Source organism: Oncorhynchus nerka, linkage group LG9b (assembly GCF_034236695.1).
Source record: "Oncorhynchus nerka isolate Pitt River linkage group LG9b, Oner_Uvic_2.0, whole genome shotgun sequence".
NCBI classification, from domain to species: Eukaryota; Metazoa; Chordata; class Actinopteri; order Salmoniformes; family Salmonidae; genus Oncorhynchus; species Oncorhynchus nerka.
Window position 1 is genome coordinate 11,453,751 of NC_088424.1, and position 18,049 is coordinate 11,471,799.

Genomic DNA, 18,049 nt, shown 5'->3' on the forward strand with positions numbered 1-18,049 from the left:
ACTCTCATTAACATCTGCAAACCATGTGTATTTGAAAAATACATTTTCATTTTATTTGGTTAGGAGATCTTATACATTTTGATCTATGAAATATCTCCATCAGCTAACGTCACTTTTTGTGAATTTTGAAGCATTTCTGTAATCAAAACAAGCACATAAAAGCTTCATTATTCAAAAGTTCATATTAACTGACTGATATTATCACGTAGAATTGTTTTAATAATATCTCCCAAGCCTGTGTTAACCTCTGACCTTATTTTTGGCGTTTATCCTAAAACCACATTCTTTCCCCACTCATTTCACCCATAGAAATTGCTGAATGAACTAGAGGTAACTAATTTCTGGTGAGCTCTATGGAGATAGCCAACTGAGAGAAGCCCATTGCATGTGGAATTATTAGTTTTGTTAACAAATTAAAACTAATCCACAGACATCATTTGACTGGTTCTAATGCGAAAGTGTTGTGTTGAAATGATTGGATACCTACACATCGCAATGCTTTTATTTATAGCTTTGGAAAGATGTTTCAGTGCTTTTGTTTTTATCTACACATCGTGATGTTTGTTTGAAAACGAGAGATCATTTACTCACAGATCTTTATCCATATTTATAAATGTTGGATTTATGAAAATGTTTTACAAGTCGAGGTGTTTTGTGTGTGGTTCGTTGTGTTTTGTGTGTGGTTCGTTGTGTTTTGTGTGTGGTTCGTTGTGTTTTGTGTGTGGTTCGTAGTGTTTTGTTTACGGATCATGGTACACATTTGTAAACTATAATCTTAGATTATTGACAGTATTATTGTAAAATGATATCTCCATGCAGTCAGGCCTTAGACACAAAAATAGGGAAGTAGTAACCCACACTACCATCTTGCGTCACACAATCTGCAATTCTCATACCACACAGACGTCTGTCTATTTATGTTCCAAAATGTTGTCTATGATTGAAAGTTGCTCTAAAGTTCAATAAGGTGAAGCCCTTGTAACGGAATAACCCGATTTTAATGCAATGTCGTGTAAGAGTGGTGGATTTAAAAAAAAACTAACAGTGGGAGCACCAATGACAGCACCAGCAGAGTTTGTACAAATTAAACAGATTGAAAATGTATATATTTGTTTCTGTTAATTCAAACTTTATGAATTACAATCTGTGTGTGGGTTTACAATCTTAGTAGTTGCCAGAAATAAATGTCTGTTTTGCTGCATGTGTAGCAGTGTGGAAAAGGCTGCTGTGGAGTTTGTGTAAGAATTAGAATGGGTTTCATGTTTGAAATGGAATTGGTCCTAATTGAGTTGATTGCTAACTGCTGTGTCTAACAGTTGTGCTGCACCCTTTTAAAAAGGGGTGTTCTCTCAGCACCACAGGGCCCGGTTTCCCAAAACCATCATTACTAAAGTTGTATTTGAAAATCAGAAAAGCTAAGTGCATTGTTAGCTGCTTTTTCACCCTTCCATGTCCCTCAATACACAGAAGATACAGTGGGGAGAACAAGTATTTGATACACTGCCGATTTTGCAGGTTTTCCTACTTACAAAGCATGTAGAGGTCTGTAATTTTTTATCATAGGTACACTTCAACTGTGAGAGACGGAATCTAAAACAAAATTCCAGAAAATCACTATGATTTTTAAGTAAATAATTTGCATTTTATTTCCCGACATAAGTATTTGATCACTGTTACGGATACAGTTATCCTGTGTGTGTGTATCCTGTGTGTGTGTTTCTTTTCTCTCCTTCTCCCCTCACAGGTGAAAATCATCACTCCCCAATCAGTCAACAATCAATCATCAATCAGAAGACACACCTCCTCCTATTTCCTACCCTATCACAGTTCCTTCCCCATGGTTTAAAAACCCCATCATTTGTTTGTTCTAAAGCAATCTCTAGCTCAATCTCTCTGTAAATGCCATGTCTGTAGGTCTCTGTGTTTCACTCTCGCTTTGTGTCTTAACCTCTCTTTTGTTTGAGCACCTCCATAGCACTTTGTCATCACCTGTGAGTATTGTTTTTGGTTATGGTGTTTGTTTGTTTGTGGGAAAAGGGGGAAACCAAGACAAGTCGCCCATGGGCATACACTACCCGTAGGTGAACTTTGTTAAATACACTAGTTAGAACTGGGCGGACCACCCACTGTATTTTTGGTTAGTTAGTTAGCTGTTGTTAAAGTAGGCTAGTCTAGCTTAGGGGTGTTTTTGAATACTTATTGTTTCTTTCCTTGGGTCCAGCTCAGCCCCTTTTCCTGCTCCCCCCATTACCGTGTGTTTATAAATAAACCTAGAGTTTGACGGTAGATTTCTGTTGTCGTGGTTATTTCGTGCACACTTTTACTTTGTCACAATAATAATTTGCATGAGTTATGTTACGGGTCTCATTACCATCCCCCCTAGACTGTCGGGCCAAAAGGGATTCGTAACAATCACCTACCAATCAGTAAGAATTCCGGCTCTCACAGACCTGAAGCCCTCCTGCTCTCCACTCATTACCTGTATTAACTGCACCTGTTTGACCTCGTTACCTGTATAAAAGACACCTGTCCACACACTCAATCAAACAGACTCCAAACTCTCCACAATGGCCAAGACCAGGGACCTGTGTAAGGACATCAGGGATAAAATTGTCGACCTGCACAAGGCTGGGATGGGCTACAGAACAATAGGCAAGCAGCTTGGTGAGAAGGCAACAACTGTTGGCGCAATTATTAGAAAATGGAAGAAGTTCAAGATGACGGTCATGCTTCCCATGCTTGTTCAATGAACCATAAACAATTCATGAACATGCTATTAATGAATTAATGAATAGGCTGAGAGAGGCTGGACTGAGGGCTTGTAGGCCTGTTGTAAGGTGGGTCCTCACCAGACATCACTGGCAACAACGTCGCCTATGGGCACAAACCCACTGTTGCTGGACCAGACAGAACTGGCAAAAAGTGCTCTTCACTGATGAGTCTCAGTTTTGTCTCGCCAGGGGTGATGGTCTGATTCGCGTTGATCGTCGAAGGAATGAGCGTTACACCGAGGAGGAGGGTCTGTCATGGTCTGGGGCGGTGTGTCACAGCATCATCGGACTGAGCTTGTTGTCATTGCAGGCAATCTCAACGCTGTGCGTTACAGGAAAGACATCTTCCTCCCTCATGTGGTACCCTTCCTGCAGGCTCAATTTACCTACCTCATCCCCATACTGTTTACATTTATTTACTTTTCTGCTTTTTTGCACACCAGTATCTCTACCTGTACATGACCATCTGATAATTTATCACTCCAGTGTTAATCTGCAAAATTTTAATTATTCGCCTACCTCCTCATGCCTTTTGCACACACTGTATATAGACTCCCCTTTTTTCTTTTTTTTCTACTGTGTTATTGACTTGTTAATTGTTTACTCCATGTGTAACTCTGTGTTGTCTGTTCACACTGCTATGCTTTATCTTGGCCAGGTCGCAGTTGTAAATGAGAACTTGTTCTCAACTAGCCTACCTGGTTAAATAAAGGTGAAATAAAAATATAGAAAAATCTTGACATGACCCTCAAGCATGACAATTTACATTTACATTTAAGTCATTTAGCAGACGCTCTTATCCAGAGCGACTTACAAATTGGTGCGTTCACCTTATGACATCCAGTGGAACAGCCACTTTACAATAGTGCATCTAAATCTTTTAAGGGGGGTGAGAAGGATTACTTTATTCTATCCTAGGTATTCCTTAAAGAGGTGGGGTTTCAGGTGTCTCCGGAAGGTGGTGATTGACTCCGCTGTCCTGGCGTCGTGAGGGAGTTTGTTCCACCATTGGGGGGCCAGAGCAGCGAACAGTTTTGACTGGGCTGAGCGGGAACTGTACTTCCTCAGTGGTAGGGAGGCGAGCAGGCCAGAGGTGGATGAACGCAGTGCCCTTGTTTGGGTGTAGGGCCTGATCAGAGCCTGGAGGTACTGAGGTGCCGTTCCCCTCACAGCTCCGTAGGCAAGCACCATGGTCTTGTAGCGGATGCGAGCTTCAACTGGAAGCCAGTGGAGGGAGCGGAGGAGCGGGGTGACGTGAGAGAACTTGGGAAGGTTGAACACCAGACGGGCTGCGGCGTTCTGGATGAGTTGTAGGGGTTTAATGGCACAGGCAGGGAGCCCAGCCAACAGCGAGTTGCAGTAATCCAGACGGATGTAAACATTAAGATGCTATTGCTGTGGAAGTAATGTAGTTAATACAGTAAAAATACAGAAGTGTATTGGTTTGTGTTTTACAGTATCTCTTTGCTTGTTTTATGGTACAGTATAGGCAAAATACAATAACTGTCTGGCAATCGTGGTGCCAGTACAATACTGTAACTCCAGCGAAAAGTTTTACACTGTAATTATGTTATACACATTAAATAATGCTCTATATAAAGTCTGAAGGTCACTTTGTGCTTAGGACTGAAGCCTGAAGAAACCAGAGGGTTCATTGTGGTTTAAAAATATATACTTATTTATTTTCCGAACATGAAACAGACCAAACCAAAATGTCTCTATCAGACAACCGAAAATGGGCATGATGGACAGTAGGAGTGTGCCCAGAGCCTTATAATTAGTTCGGCCAACTTTTGGAATTTTTAATATTGTTTTAATTCTAGACATTTAGTTACATATCATTGTTTAATTATTCACCATGTAATGTTAATAGGGAACTAACATGGCTGCCATAGAATGGTGAAGTGTGATGTAAAAGCATCATAATGCAGAAACCGCATTGGCCCAACTCTCTACATACATGGCTCTGGGTTCACCTACTGTGGAGGCCACTATCTGTATCTGTTATTTAGTATGCATGGAATTAAAAAAAAGAGACCCTCCTAGAAAGTCAATTAAATCAATAGACCCAAGATCCCCGAGCCAGACAGGCGATTCGGTTGACCGTTTTATGTGGGGATTAATTGTCGGAGTAGAGGACCTTGTGCATTTCAGGTAAAATAACAACTCAACATTTATATCCCAGGACAAATTAGCTAGCAACAGCAAACTAGCTAGCTAAATTGCCATAAATGTTTTATGCTTTTCGACCTGTCCCCACACATTACATTCTACAGTAATATTGTAGTGTGGGTTGTAATGGAGGATAGAGTGACTTAAAAAGTTTTACTTAAGCCAATAATTATATCAAGGGTCATTCATCTTAAAAATAATGTTTAAAAAAAGTCTGGTCCCATACATTTTACTACACTTATCACTGAAGGTACTTGAACCAATAACCCTGCCAAAAGTGATGGAGCGTACAGCAGAGAACCAATATTGATAACCCCAGAACAACAGTGCGGTAGGTACAATGGTTAATAAGATTCAGCAACATGAACACAGGAATTACCCACAATCCACTTTTCCTTCTATACCACTAGCTATGGCTATGCCATTGACAATACACACATGGCTATTTTTCATTCATTTTTTTTATTTCACCTTTATTTAACCAGGTAGGCCAGTTGAGAACAAGTTCTCATTTACAACTGCGACCTGGCCAAGATAAAGCAAAGCGACACAAACAACAACAGAGTTACACATGGAATAAACAAACGTACAGTCAATAACACAATATAAAAAGTCTATATACAGTGTGTGCAAATGGCATAAGGCGGTAAGGCAATAAACAGGCCATTGTAGTGAATTACCAAATTAAGACTGGAGTGATAGATGTGATAGATGTGCAGATGATGATGTGCAAGTAGAAATACTGATGTATGCAACCAGCCATACTGCTAGTTCTGTGTGTGATTTCCTGCAAGACAGGGATGTCAGTGTTCTGCCATGGCCAGCGAAGAGCCCGGATCTCAATCCCATTGAGCACGTCTGGGACCTGTTGTATCGGAGGGTGAGGGCTAGGGCCAATTTGTAAGTCGCTCTGGATAAGAGCGTCTGCTAAATGACTTAAATGTAATTTCCTCCCCAGAAATGTACGGGAACTAGCAGGTGCCTTGGTGGAAGAGTGGGGTAACATCTCACAGCAAGAACTGGCAAATCTGGTGCAGTCCATGAGGAGGAGATGCACTGCAATACTTAGTATCTGGTGGGGCCACCAGCTGTATTGACTTACTTTTTGATCCCCCCCCTTTGTTCAGGGACACATTATTCCATTTCTGTTAGTCACATGTCTGTGGAACTTGTTTAGTTTATGTCTCAGTTGTTGAATCTTATGTTCATACAAATATTTACACGTTAAGATTTAAATAAACTCATTTGACAGTGAGAGGACGTTCAGTAGGTCAAAGGTCAGCTACAAAAAGGTCAAAGCTATTTAATTGGTGTCAGATTAAGGAAAAAACACTCCCACTGTTAGACCTGGGAGAATCCTCACTAAGCCTACATGGGTGCTTCACACATTCCCTCGTCTCCTGGGGTGTTTTCAGGGAGGTGAAACGTTCAGGGGTGAGTTTCCCAGAAGATGTATAGCGTTAAACTATTCGTTTTACAAGTCCATTGTAGGCGATGGTTGTAAAATTATCTTGGTGTTATGAAGCTTTCGGGAAAACATGCACAGAAATGAAATTAATAAAGGCAACACGATTCCCTATTCTACATGACAGATATTCCCATATCTGTTCTACAGATATGTTACATTTCTATGTGAACATTTATTGACGTTGCATCCCTCTGAACAGGCCCCAGTGCTCATACCACCAAGTATTGACGTTTATCAACACAATGTCAGTTGGTTCAAACACATTTTCCTTATCAGTCCAGTCGTCATAACTCATGAAGCGTGGTCTCCACACACCCGTAACACCGGTTCAGTCATAGATAAAGAGGATTCCATAGAGATCTACCAAACGTTTCATTAAGATACACCTGAATTCTCTTGATGTACAACAGAAAAATAAAAAATAAAAATATTAACCTGCATATTCAAGATTCATTTTTTAATGTTATTGTGTATATATTTTTCTCCATTAGAAATATCACTATCTTCTGAAAGGAAGAACTTCCAACTAGTGTAATAATTATAATTTCACCCATAAATCTTTGAAGTACACTATTTACATACACTGAGTGTAAAAAAACATTAAGGACCATTTCCTGGAATGACCAGGTGAATCAAATCAAATCAAATGTTAGGTGTAGACCTTACTGTGAAATGCTTACTTACCAGCCCTTAACCAACAATGCAGTTAAATATTTTCTTGACTCTATTTATTTAATTAAGTAAAAAATAAAATAAGTAACACAATAAAATAATAATAACAAGGCTATATACAGAGGGGTACTGGCATCGAGTCAACGTGCAGGGGTACAGGTTAGTCGAGGTAATTTGTACATGTAGGTAGGGGTAAAGTGAATACGCATAGATAATAAACAGCGAGTAGCAGCAGTGTAAAAACAAGGGGGGGGGGTCAATGTAAATTGTCTGGGTGGCCATTTTGATTAATTGTTAAGCACTTGTATAGCTTGGGGGTAGAAGCTGTTAAGGAGCCTTTTGGACTTGTCGTGTGGTAGCAGAGAGACTTGGGTGACTGTTTTTGACCATTTTTGGGGCCTTCCTCTGACACCGTCTAGTATATAGGTCCAAGATGGCAGGAAGCTTAGACCCAGTGATGGACTGGGCCGTACGCACTACCCTCTGTAGCGCCTTATGGTCAGATGCCGAGGCAGTGATACAACTGGTCAGGATGCTCTCGATGGTGCAGCTATATAACTTTTTGGAGTTCCCAGTGTTGAGGATCAGCGTGACAGATGTGTTGCTGCCTACCCTTACCACCTAGGGACGTCCCGTCAGGAGGTCTAGGATCCAGTTGCAATCCAGGTAAAAGCGATGATCCCTTATTGATGTCACTTGTTAAATCCATTTCAATCCGTGTAGATGAAGGGGAGAGACAGGTTAAAGAAGGATTTTTAAACCTTGAGATATGGATTGTGTATGTGTGCCATTCAGATGGTGAATGGGCAGGACAAAATATTTAAGTGCCTTTGAACAGGGTATTGTAGTAGGTGGCAGCCGCACCGGTTTGTGTGTCGAGAACTGCAGCGCTGCAGGGTCTTTCCACGCTCAACAGTCTCCCGTGTGTATCAAGAATGGTCCACCACCCAAAGGACATCCAGTCAACTTGACACAACTGTGAGAAGCATTGGAGTCAACATGGGCCACCATCCCTGTGGAATGCTTTCGACACCTTGTAGTCCATGCCCCAATGAATCGAGGCTTGGGGTGGGATGCAACTCAATAGTAGGAAAGTGTTCCTAATGTTTTGTATACTCAGTGTATATAATGCAGAGACCATTTAAAAAAAATCTGAAACAATGTTAAAATAAATGTTCAATAGATACAAAGGTTCTAATTCTATTTATATTTTTAACAACCTTACTTACTCGGTCTCATCTTACAAACTATTAATTGCAAACCATTTTCCTTTTTGTTTTGTCTCAAAAACAACTGATGATTGCAGTGTCCAGCCCAAAGGCTGTCTTCAAACATCTTGTTATTCTCCCATCGTAATTATAAATAATAAAAAAACAAACAGAAAACAACAGAAACGAGAAAGAAAATCAGTGAAAAATACTCAAGCTGTGATATTCTGATTTAAATTAAAAAAGCATTTTTAAAGGAAGCAAACTACTCTGATCTCCCTTTTATTTATTTCACCTTTATTTAACCAGGTAGGCTAGTTGAGAACAAGTTCTCATTTACAACTGCGACCTGGCCAAGATAAAGCACAGCAGTTCAACACATTTAACAACACAGAGTTACACATGGAATAAACAAACATACAGTCAATAATACAGTAGAACAAAAGAAAACAAAAAGTCAATATACAGTGAGTGCAAATGAGGTAAGTTAAGGAAATAAATAGGCCATGGTGGCGAAGTAATTACAATATAGCAATTAAACACTGGAATGGAATGGTAGATCGGCAGAAGATGAATGTGCAGGTAGAGATACTGGGGTGCAAAGGAGCAAAATAAATAAATAAATAAATAAAAGTATGAGGTAGGTAGATAGATGGGCTGTTCACAGATAGGCTAAGTACAGGTGCAGTGATCTGTAAACTGCTCTGACAGCTGGTGTTTAAAGCTAGTGAGGGAGATGTGAGTCTCCAGCTTCAGAGATTTTTGCAATTCGTTCCAGTCAAGGGCAGCAGAGAACTGGAAGGAAAGACGACCAAAGGAGGAATTGGCTTTGGGGGTGACCAGTGAGATATACCTGCTGGAGCGCGTGCTACGAGTGGGTGCTGCTATGGTGACCAGTGAGCTGAGATAAGGCGGGGCTTTACCTAGCAGAGACTTGTAGATAACCTGTAGCCAGTGGGTTTGGCGACTAGTATGAAGCGAGGGCTAACCAACGAGAGCGTACAGGTCGCAATGGTAGGTAGTGTATGGGGCTTTGGTGATAAAACGGATGACACTGTGATAGACTGCATCCAGTTTGTTGAGTAGAGTTTTGGAGGCTATTTTATAGATGACATCACCGAAGTCGAGGATCGGTAGGATGGTCAGTTTTACGAGGGTATGTTTGGCAGCATGAGTGAAGGATGCTTTGTTGCGATATAGGAAGCCATTCTAGATTTAATTTTGGATTGGAGATGCTTAATGTGAGTCTGGAAGGAGAGTTTACAGTCTAACCCAGGGGTGTCAAAGTCAAATGGACGGAGGGCCAAATAAAAAAATCAGCTACAAGACGAGGGCCGGACTGTTCGAATGTTCATTGAAAAATTTTTAAATGACGCATATAGTCTAGTGAACCTAATTGAACCTACTGAAAACCTAACAAATATATTACAATATGATCAGATAAATAAAGCAATATTTTCTTATGGCTCTGTCAGTAATCTTTAATTTTCAACAGACACAAAAGACAAATTTCCTTTATATAAATATCCCCATAACATGAACATTAAATGAAAGAAACCGGTATTCAAGGCACCATCAGTAGACTATATTTTCTATTTTAGCAAAAGTGGGCTAAATTTACTTCAAAGAAAAAACAATAATAGCAATTTTCTATCATCCACTCAACTGAAATATTTTTAAAATATAATTGGATTGAAATACAAAAAAATAAAGTGCAAAAATCTATTAATCAAAAACAACACTTTGTTTAAGGAGAAGTAACATGCAGTGAAAACAAATATTAAATTTTAACTTTTAAACTTGAACTGAGTAAAAACTCTAAATATGTGATTGCACAGTAATGTTCACTTGTTTGAGGTTGAGGGTGATACTTGGTGGTGTCCCATCTTTTCCACAAGTTCATCAATGTTCGGGGTAAGGCTCTGAGCTGAAGAAATCCTCAGAATTGAGTGGAGGTGTTCAGCAGTAAGTCGACTTCTGTGTGATGTTTTGTTCAGGTTCATCAAAGAAAACAGTTGTTCACACAGGTATGTGCTGCCAAACATAGACAACGTTTGAGCAGCCTGGATGCGCAGCTGGGGCATTGTGCCGGGAGGAAACGGGCGAACTCCGCAGCACCCACTGCCGCATATTTTGCCCTCAGTGCATCATTGCATTGGAGGTCAATCAACTCCATTTGGAGGTTTGGTGGTGAGCTTTCCACGTCAACAGCAAATGGGTTACCGAGCAGTTCCAACCTGCTTTTTGTGCTTCAAAGTCAGCAAATCGGCGTCGAAAGTCAGCGGCAAGCATACCTATTTTATCAGCCAACTGTGTGCTCGGGAACGCACTGGTAGAGAGCTTCTCTTTCATGGTCTGGCAGCTGGGAAAGTGGCTCAAATTTTCTTTCCGCATCTGCGTCTCCCACAGAGTCAGTTTGGTTTTAAATGCCTTCACTGTACTGTACATATCAGAGATGACACGATCCCGACCCTGCAGCTGCAAGTTTATTGCATTCAGATGACTCGTAATGTCACACAGAAAAGCCATTTCACACAGAAACATTTCGTCTCGGAGTTGTGTTGTGTCTTTCCCTTTGCTGTCCAAGAACAGACAAATCTCCTCACGAAGCTCGAAACATCTTTGAAGCACCTTTCCTGGCTTAGCCATCGCACCTCTGTGTGATAAGGCAAATCACCATGCTCCGTTTCTAACTCCGTCAGAAATGCCTTGAACTGGCGGTGATTCAAACCTTTGGCTCTGATAAAGTTAACTGTGCGCGTGATGATGCTCATTACATGCTCCATTTTCAAGGCTTTACCGCACAACGCTTCCTGGTGTATGATACAATGATAAGCTGTCAGCTCACCTGTCGCGTTTTCCTCTTGCATCTTTTCCCGTATCTTCGCCACCAGTCCGCTCCTGTGTCCACACATCGCAGGTGCTCCGTCGGTTGTCAAACCCACGAGTTTTTCCCAAGGCAGCTCCATCTCATTTACACATCTTGACACCTCTTCATACAAATCATGCCCCGTAGTTGTGCCATGCATAGGACGTAAAGCCAAAAACTCCTCTGTCACGCTTAGGTTGGAGTCCACTCCGCGGATGAAAATTGACAACTGGGCAATGTCAGAAATGTCGGTGCTCTCATCCACAGCCAAGGAATATGCAATAAAATCTTTTCCCTTTTTCACAAGCTGCTCTTTTAGATTGATGGACAACTGGTCTACTCTCTCGGCAATGGTGTTTCTGCTCAGACTCACATTTAAAAAGAGTTGCCTTTTTCTGGGCAAACTTCGTCACAAACTTTAATCATGCAGTTTTTGATGAAATCCCCCTCCGTAAATGGCCGGGCTGATTTAGCGATCTCTTCTGCCAAAATAAAACTGGCCTTGACAGCAGCCTGGCCTTGTGATTTGGCTTTTTTGAACAGAGCCTGTCGAGATTTGAGGCCTCGTTTTAATTCCTCTGCCTTTTGTAGCCTTTGTTCCATGTCCATATTCTTGTTTTTGTCCGCGTGTTTCGTTTCATAATGTCGTCTCAGATTATACTCTTTCAGTACCGCCACACTTTCTCCACACAGAAGACACACAGGTTTTCCAGCTACCTTCGTGAACATATACTCCGACTCCCACCTTGTTTGAAACCCCGGTTCTCAGTATCCACCTTCCGTTTTGCCATTTTTGATGGGTATCTGAAAGTTAATTTTACTGTGATGCTGACGACTGCTGTGCCAATAAATATTGAAATGAAGCAGCCTACTGCTCGGTGCGTCACCTTTGCATTGTGGGAAATGTAGTATTGGTGCGTGTAAAAGATCTGCGGGCTGCCGGCTTGCTGCGGGCCGGTTCTAATAATAAATCAAGATCATCCCAGGGGCCGTAAAAAACCTTCTTGCGGGCCGGATGTGGCCCGCGGGCCTTGACTCTGACATATGTGGTCTAACCAGACACCCAGGTATTTGAAGTTGTCCACGTATTCTAAATCAGAGCCGTCCAGAGTAGTGCGGCAGCGATCGATTGAAAAGCATGCATTTAGTTTTACTTGTGTTTAAGAGCAGTTGGAGGCCACGGAAGGAGAGTTGTAATGGCATTGAAGCTCGTCTGGAGGTTAGTTAACACAGTGTCCAAGGAGGGGCCAGAAGTATACAGAATGGTGTCGTCTGCATAGAGGTGGATCAGAGAATCACCAGCAGCAAGAGCATACATCATTGATGTATACAGAAAAGAGAGTCGGCCCGAGAATTGAACCCTGTGGTACACCCATAGACTGTCACAAGGTCCGGACAACAGGCCCTCCGATTTGACACACTGAACTCTATCAGAGAGTAGTTGATAAACCAGGCGAGGCAATCATTTGAGAAACCAAGGCTGTCGAGTCTGCCAATAAGAATGTTGTGATTGACAGAGTCGAAAGCCTTGAACATTTGCATTGAACATGAGATTAAACTGCACCAGGGTTAGAGTCAGGAACGAGAGACTAGGTAGAAGACATAGCACCTGTCCCAAAACAACACCTAGCCCCTAACCCCTAGGCAAGATCTCAGAAGACTGGATGATGGAACAAATGTGGCTACTACCATATTGATTAAACCTATCAATTTCTTTCAGATCTACATGAAGTGCGGTGGGGTTAGGGGTTGTTTTTGAACAGGGCCAAGCTATTAGAGACATGCCCAGTCTGAAAACAAGCTCTAGTTCTTACAGGGGTTGTTTTTGGACCTGGCTAGGGAGGTTTGAGAGAGGGAAGAAGAGGGGTGAAAACAAACAAAGTACAGCCCAGCCAGCCTCCCCTCTCTGAACAGCAACTGTTTAAATACTCCCGGACAATTTCAAGCTTTCACATGATCCTTTACACCCTTTTCAGAATGTGGGCCTCTCCATCTATCGTCACTGGCCCACTGTAACTACATATCATCTAAAGATGAACAGAACAAAAAGAGTGCTGGTGGTGTTGATGATGACGATGAAGATGTAAGAGAGAGTGAAGAACAGCGCTGTGGGGAAGTGTGGCTAGGTCATCCTGTCCCATCATGACTGTGTGGCTGTGTGTGTGGTCTGGTGGAGCTTAGTTTAGTTTAGCAGCACTAGCACCATGGCTATACAACAGTCCCACTAGGAGAGTTACTGTCATGTAGTAATATGTTGTTTATCTGTTAAAATAAACACATTTTAATTGTTAGTAAATGTATTGCATTCTGTAAATTGATGAAACATCTTTGCCATTCAATGAAAATCCTGAAGATGCATTTGTGCAAACCATATCCTTACATGTCGAGTAAGACAAGCATGAGCATAATTTCATTTAGCTTGATTCTTACAGATTTATGGGGTGATCACATCTGAGCTAAAGAAAAGTAGTACTTACTGAAATTATCACACTCTAGGATAAATAAAGCATGGAAAATGTAGAAGACATTAAATAATACATTTTCTTTCATTCACACCAACTAACATACAGTTGAAGTCGGAAGTTGACATACACTTAGGTTGGAGTCATTAAAAGTCGTTTTTCAACCACTCCACAAATGTATTATTAACAAACTATAGTTTTGGCAAGTCGGTTAGGACATCTACTTTGTGCATGACACAAGTCGGTTAGGACATCTACTTTGTGCATGACACAAGTCGGTTAGGACATCTACTTTGTGCATGACACAAGTCGGTTAGGACATCTACTTTGTGCATGACACAAGTCGGTTAGGACATCTACTTTGTGCATGACACAAGTCGGTTAGGACATCTACTTTGTGCATGACACAAGTCGGTTAGGACATCTACTTTGTGCATGACACAAGTCGGTTAGGACATCTACTTTGTGCATGACACAAGTCGGTTAGGACATCTACTTTGTGCATGACACAAGTCGGTTAGGACATCTACTTTGTGCATGACACAAGTCGGTTAGGACATCTACTTTGTGCATGACACAAGTCGGTTAGGACATCTACTTTGTGCATGACACAAGTAATTGTTTACAGACAGATTATTTCACTTATAATTCACTGTATCACAATTACAGTGGGCCAGAAGTTAACATACACTAAGTTGACTGTGCCTTTAAAAGGCTTGGAAAATTCCAGAAAATGATGTCATGGCTCTAGAAGATTCTGATAGGCTAATTGACATCAATTGAGTCAATTGGAAGTGTTCCTGTGGATGTATTTCAAGGCCTCCCTTCAATCTCAGTGCCTCTTTGCTTAACATCTAGAGACAGACCAACAGCAAAGGCCCTTGTGAAGATGCTGGAGGAAACAGGTACAACAGTATCTATAGCCACAGTAAAATGAGTCCTATACCGACATAGCCTGAAAGGCCACTCAGCAAGGAAGAAGCCACTACTCCAAAACCACCATAAAAAAAGCCAGACTACGGTTTGCAACTGCAAATGGGGACAAAGATTGTACTTCTTGGAGAAATGTCCTCTGTTCTGATGAAACAAAAATATAACTGTTTGGCCATAATGACCATCGTTATGTTTGGAGGAAAGGGGGTAGGCTTGCAAGCCAAAAGAATACCATCCCAACCGTGAAGCACGGGGGTGGCAGCATCATGTTGGGGGATGCTTTGCTGCAGGAGGGACTGGTGCACTTCACAAAATAGATGGCATCATGAGGACGAAAATTTCTGTGGATACATTGAGATAACATCTCAAGACAATCAGTCAGGAACTTAAAGCTTGGTCGCAAATGGGTCTTCCAAATGGACAACGACCCCAAGCATACTTCCATAGTTGTGGCAAAATGGCTTAATGACAAGAAAGTCAAAGTATTGGAGTGGCCATAACAAAGCCTTGACCCCAATCCTATAGAACATTTGTGGGCAGAACTGAAAAAGCGTGTGCGTGTACAAACCTGACTCAGTTACACCAGCTCTGTCAGGAGGAATGGGCCAAAATTCACCCAACTTATTGTGGGATGCTTGTGGGAGGCTACCCGAAACGTTTGACCCAAGTTAAACAATTTAAAGGCAATGCTACCAAATACTAATTGAGTGTCTGTAAACTTCTGACCAACTGGGAATGTGATGAAATAAATCAAATCTGAAATAAATCATTCTCTCAACTATTATTCTGACATTTCACATTCTTAAAACTTCTTCGGGATAGGGCGCAGCATTTTCACTTTTGGATAAATAGCGTGCCCAAATTCAACTGCCTGCTACTTATCCCCAGAATATAAGATATGCATATTATTATTAGATTTGGATAGAAAACACTCTGAAGTATCTAAAACGGTTTGAATCATGTCTGTGAGTATAACAGAACTTATGTAGCAGGCAAAACACAGAGGACAAACCATTCAGATATTTTTTTTGAGGTGTCTGTCTTTTCAATGTGCTTTCATTGGGAAACCAGATTTTTAAGGGACTTGTTCCCAGTTCCTACCGCTTCCACTGGATGTCACCAGTCTTTAGAAATTGGTTGAGGTTATTCCTTTGTGTAATGAAGAAGTACGGACATCTTGAATGAGAGTCACTTGACGTGGACTGTTTGAGGCGCATGACCAGAAAAGTTGCGTCAGTTTGTTTTCTTTTTGTATTGAACACAGATCATTCCGTCTTCAATTTGATCGATTATTAATGTTTAAAAATACCTAAAGTTGGATTACAAAAGTATTTTGAAATGTTTTGGCAAAGTTTACAGGTAACTTTTGAGATATTTTGTAGTGACGTTGCGCAAGATGGAAGCTGTGTTTTTCTGGATCAAATGGGCCAAATAAATTGACATTTTGGATATATATTGACGGAATTAATCGAACAAAAGGACAATTTGTGATGTTTATGGGACATATTGGAGTGCCAACAGAAGAAGCTCGTCAAAGGTAAGGCATGAATTATATTTTTATTTCTGCGTTTTGTGTCGTGCCTGCAGGGTTGAAATATGCTTCTCTCTTTGTTTACTTTTGTGCTATCATCAGATAATAGCAAAACCTTTTTGAAATCTGACATGTTGGCTGGATTCACGGGTGTAGCTTTAATTTGGCATCTTACATGTGTGATTTAATGAAAGTTTGATTTTTATAGTATTTTATTTGAATTTGGCGCTCTGCATTTTCCCTGGCTATTGGCCATCCCACCTATCCCAGAGAGGTTTTAAAATAAAGTGGTGATCCTAACTAACCTAAGACAGGGAATTTTTACTTGGATTAAATGTCAGGAATTGTAAAAACCTGAGTTTAAATGTAGTTGTCTAAGGTGTATGTAAAAACTTCCGACTTTAACTGTAACTCTTGTGATTGCCATATCAACAGAGTTGACTGGGATTTGTTAGTGTCATACTGTTTTTACTGTCTACTGTTTTTGTTTGTATCACAAAATAAAATACAAAACATACATACATAAAAACATTCATATTTGATAAGGTACATACATAAGGTACATACTAGTTGAAGGTGTCCCCTGGGGGTCAGTGAGAGGCGAAGGGGAAGTACTCTCGGGTGAACATGAAGATGTTGCTCGGTTTTCGTAGTAACAGGAACTGCAAAATGTCAGCCATCATGGCGTGGGGCTCCGGGTGCTGCCGCAGGTATGAGGCCTGCTCCGCCTTCAACTCCTCCTGTCAGGTCATGTTGGAAATTTGGGGGTTAGTGGTTTAAGAGCAAGGGGCTAGGGTGAGAGTAGGTGGTAATGGGTAGAGTGTAGGGAAAGACTAATATGTCACCTTTCTGTCCAGGAACTAGTACATCTGCATGTCCTCCTCCCACACCAGACACTTCTTCTCAAACACTGACATATCATCCCACACAAACATGTAAATAGGGGAACAATCCTAAAAGTGTGTGTGTGTATCTGTGTTTGTTTGGGGCCAGAGCAGCAAGAGCCTCATGTTGATGGGGGAGCCCACCTGCACTCGGCTGGCAAGGTGCCTAAACAGGAACAGGATATGACATCACACAGGGAGAAAGAGATGGCAGGAGTAGTGGTGCCCTGTATGTCCCTGGTTTCTCTTGGTTTCTGGTTTCTTACTGTAAAAGCACGTTGTGACTACTGCTGGTGTAAAAGAGGCTTATTAATTTGATTGATTGTATAAGTAGAAGTGATGTCCTCTTAACCATCAGGTAGGAAGTAGCCGTGGCTGGGGTGTCCTCTACTGAGTACACCGTCCTCTTCACCCTAAACGCCTCCACTCCCACCGTCTGCTGTCTGCACCCCAGCTCCTTCTGACTACAGATAGACCGCACATAAACCACACAGCATAGACTTAAACAACTGACATACACATGCAACCACACACAGACACACTCACATTCGTGGAGGTTGAGATGTGTGTGTCCTGGTCAAAGGATCTAGAAGGTTATGTTTCCAGGACATTCTTCCTAAAAGGGAGCAGGTTAGAACCCTCACACACTAACCCCTCCAGAGAGGACAGAGGGTAAGACACAGTCTGCCTCAGTCTGGCCCCCCCCCCAAACACTGATTTGTGCCATTACAGTGGTTATAGGCTTTATTATCATTATAAGCAGTCCCTTATGATGAAGAGTTCAAGCAAAGTTTTAAAATGTATCTTATTACAGTGTAGGACACACACACACTTCTGTCTAATTTCCATTCAGTTATACTGCTTTTCCCGCCCACGTTTGTGTTTCTCAATATGTCTTCTCTCAAATGATGTGCAGATGCACTTGATATGACAGGTGACATATCACTAGTTGTTAATTAACACAGTACAGCGGCCTAAAAGTCGAGTCAAGGCAAGCATGAAAGTGTCGACTTCCCATATTCTGCCGGGGGCATCCAGGGATGGGATGTTATTACTAGACCAGACATTTTGAAATGACT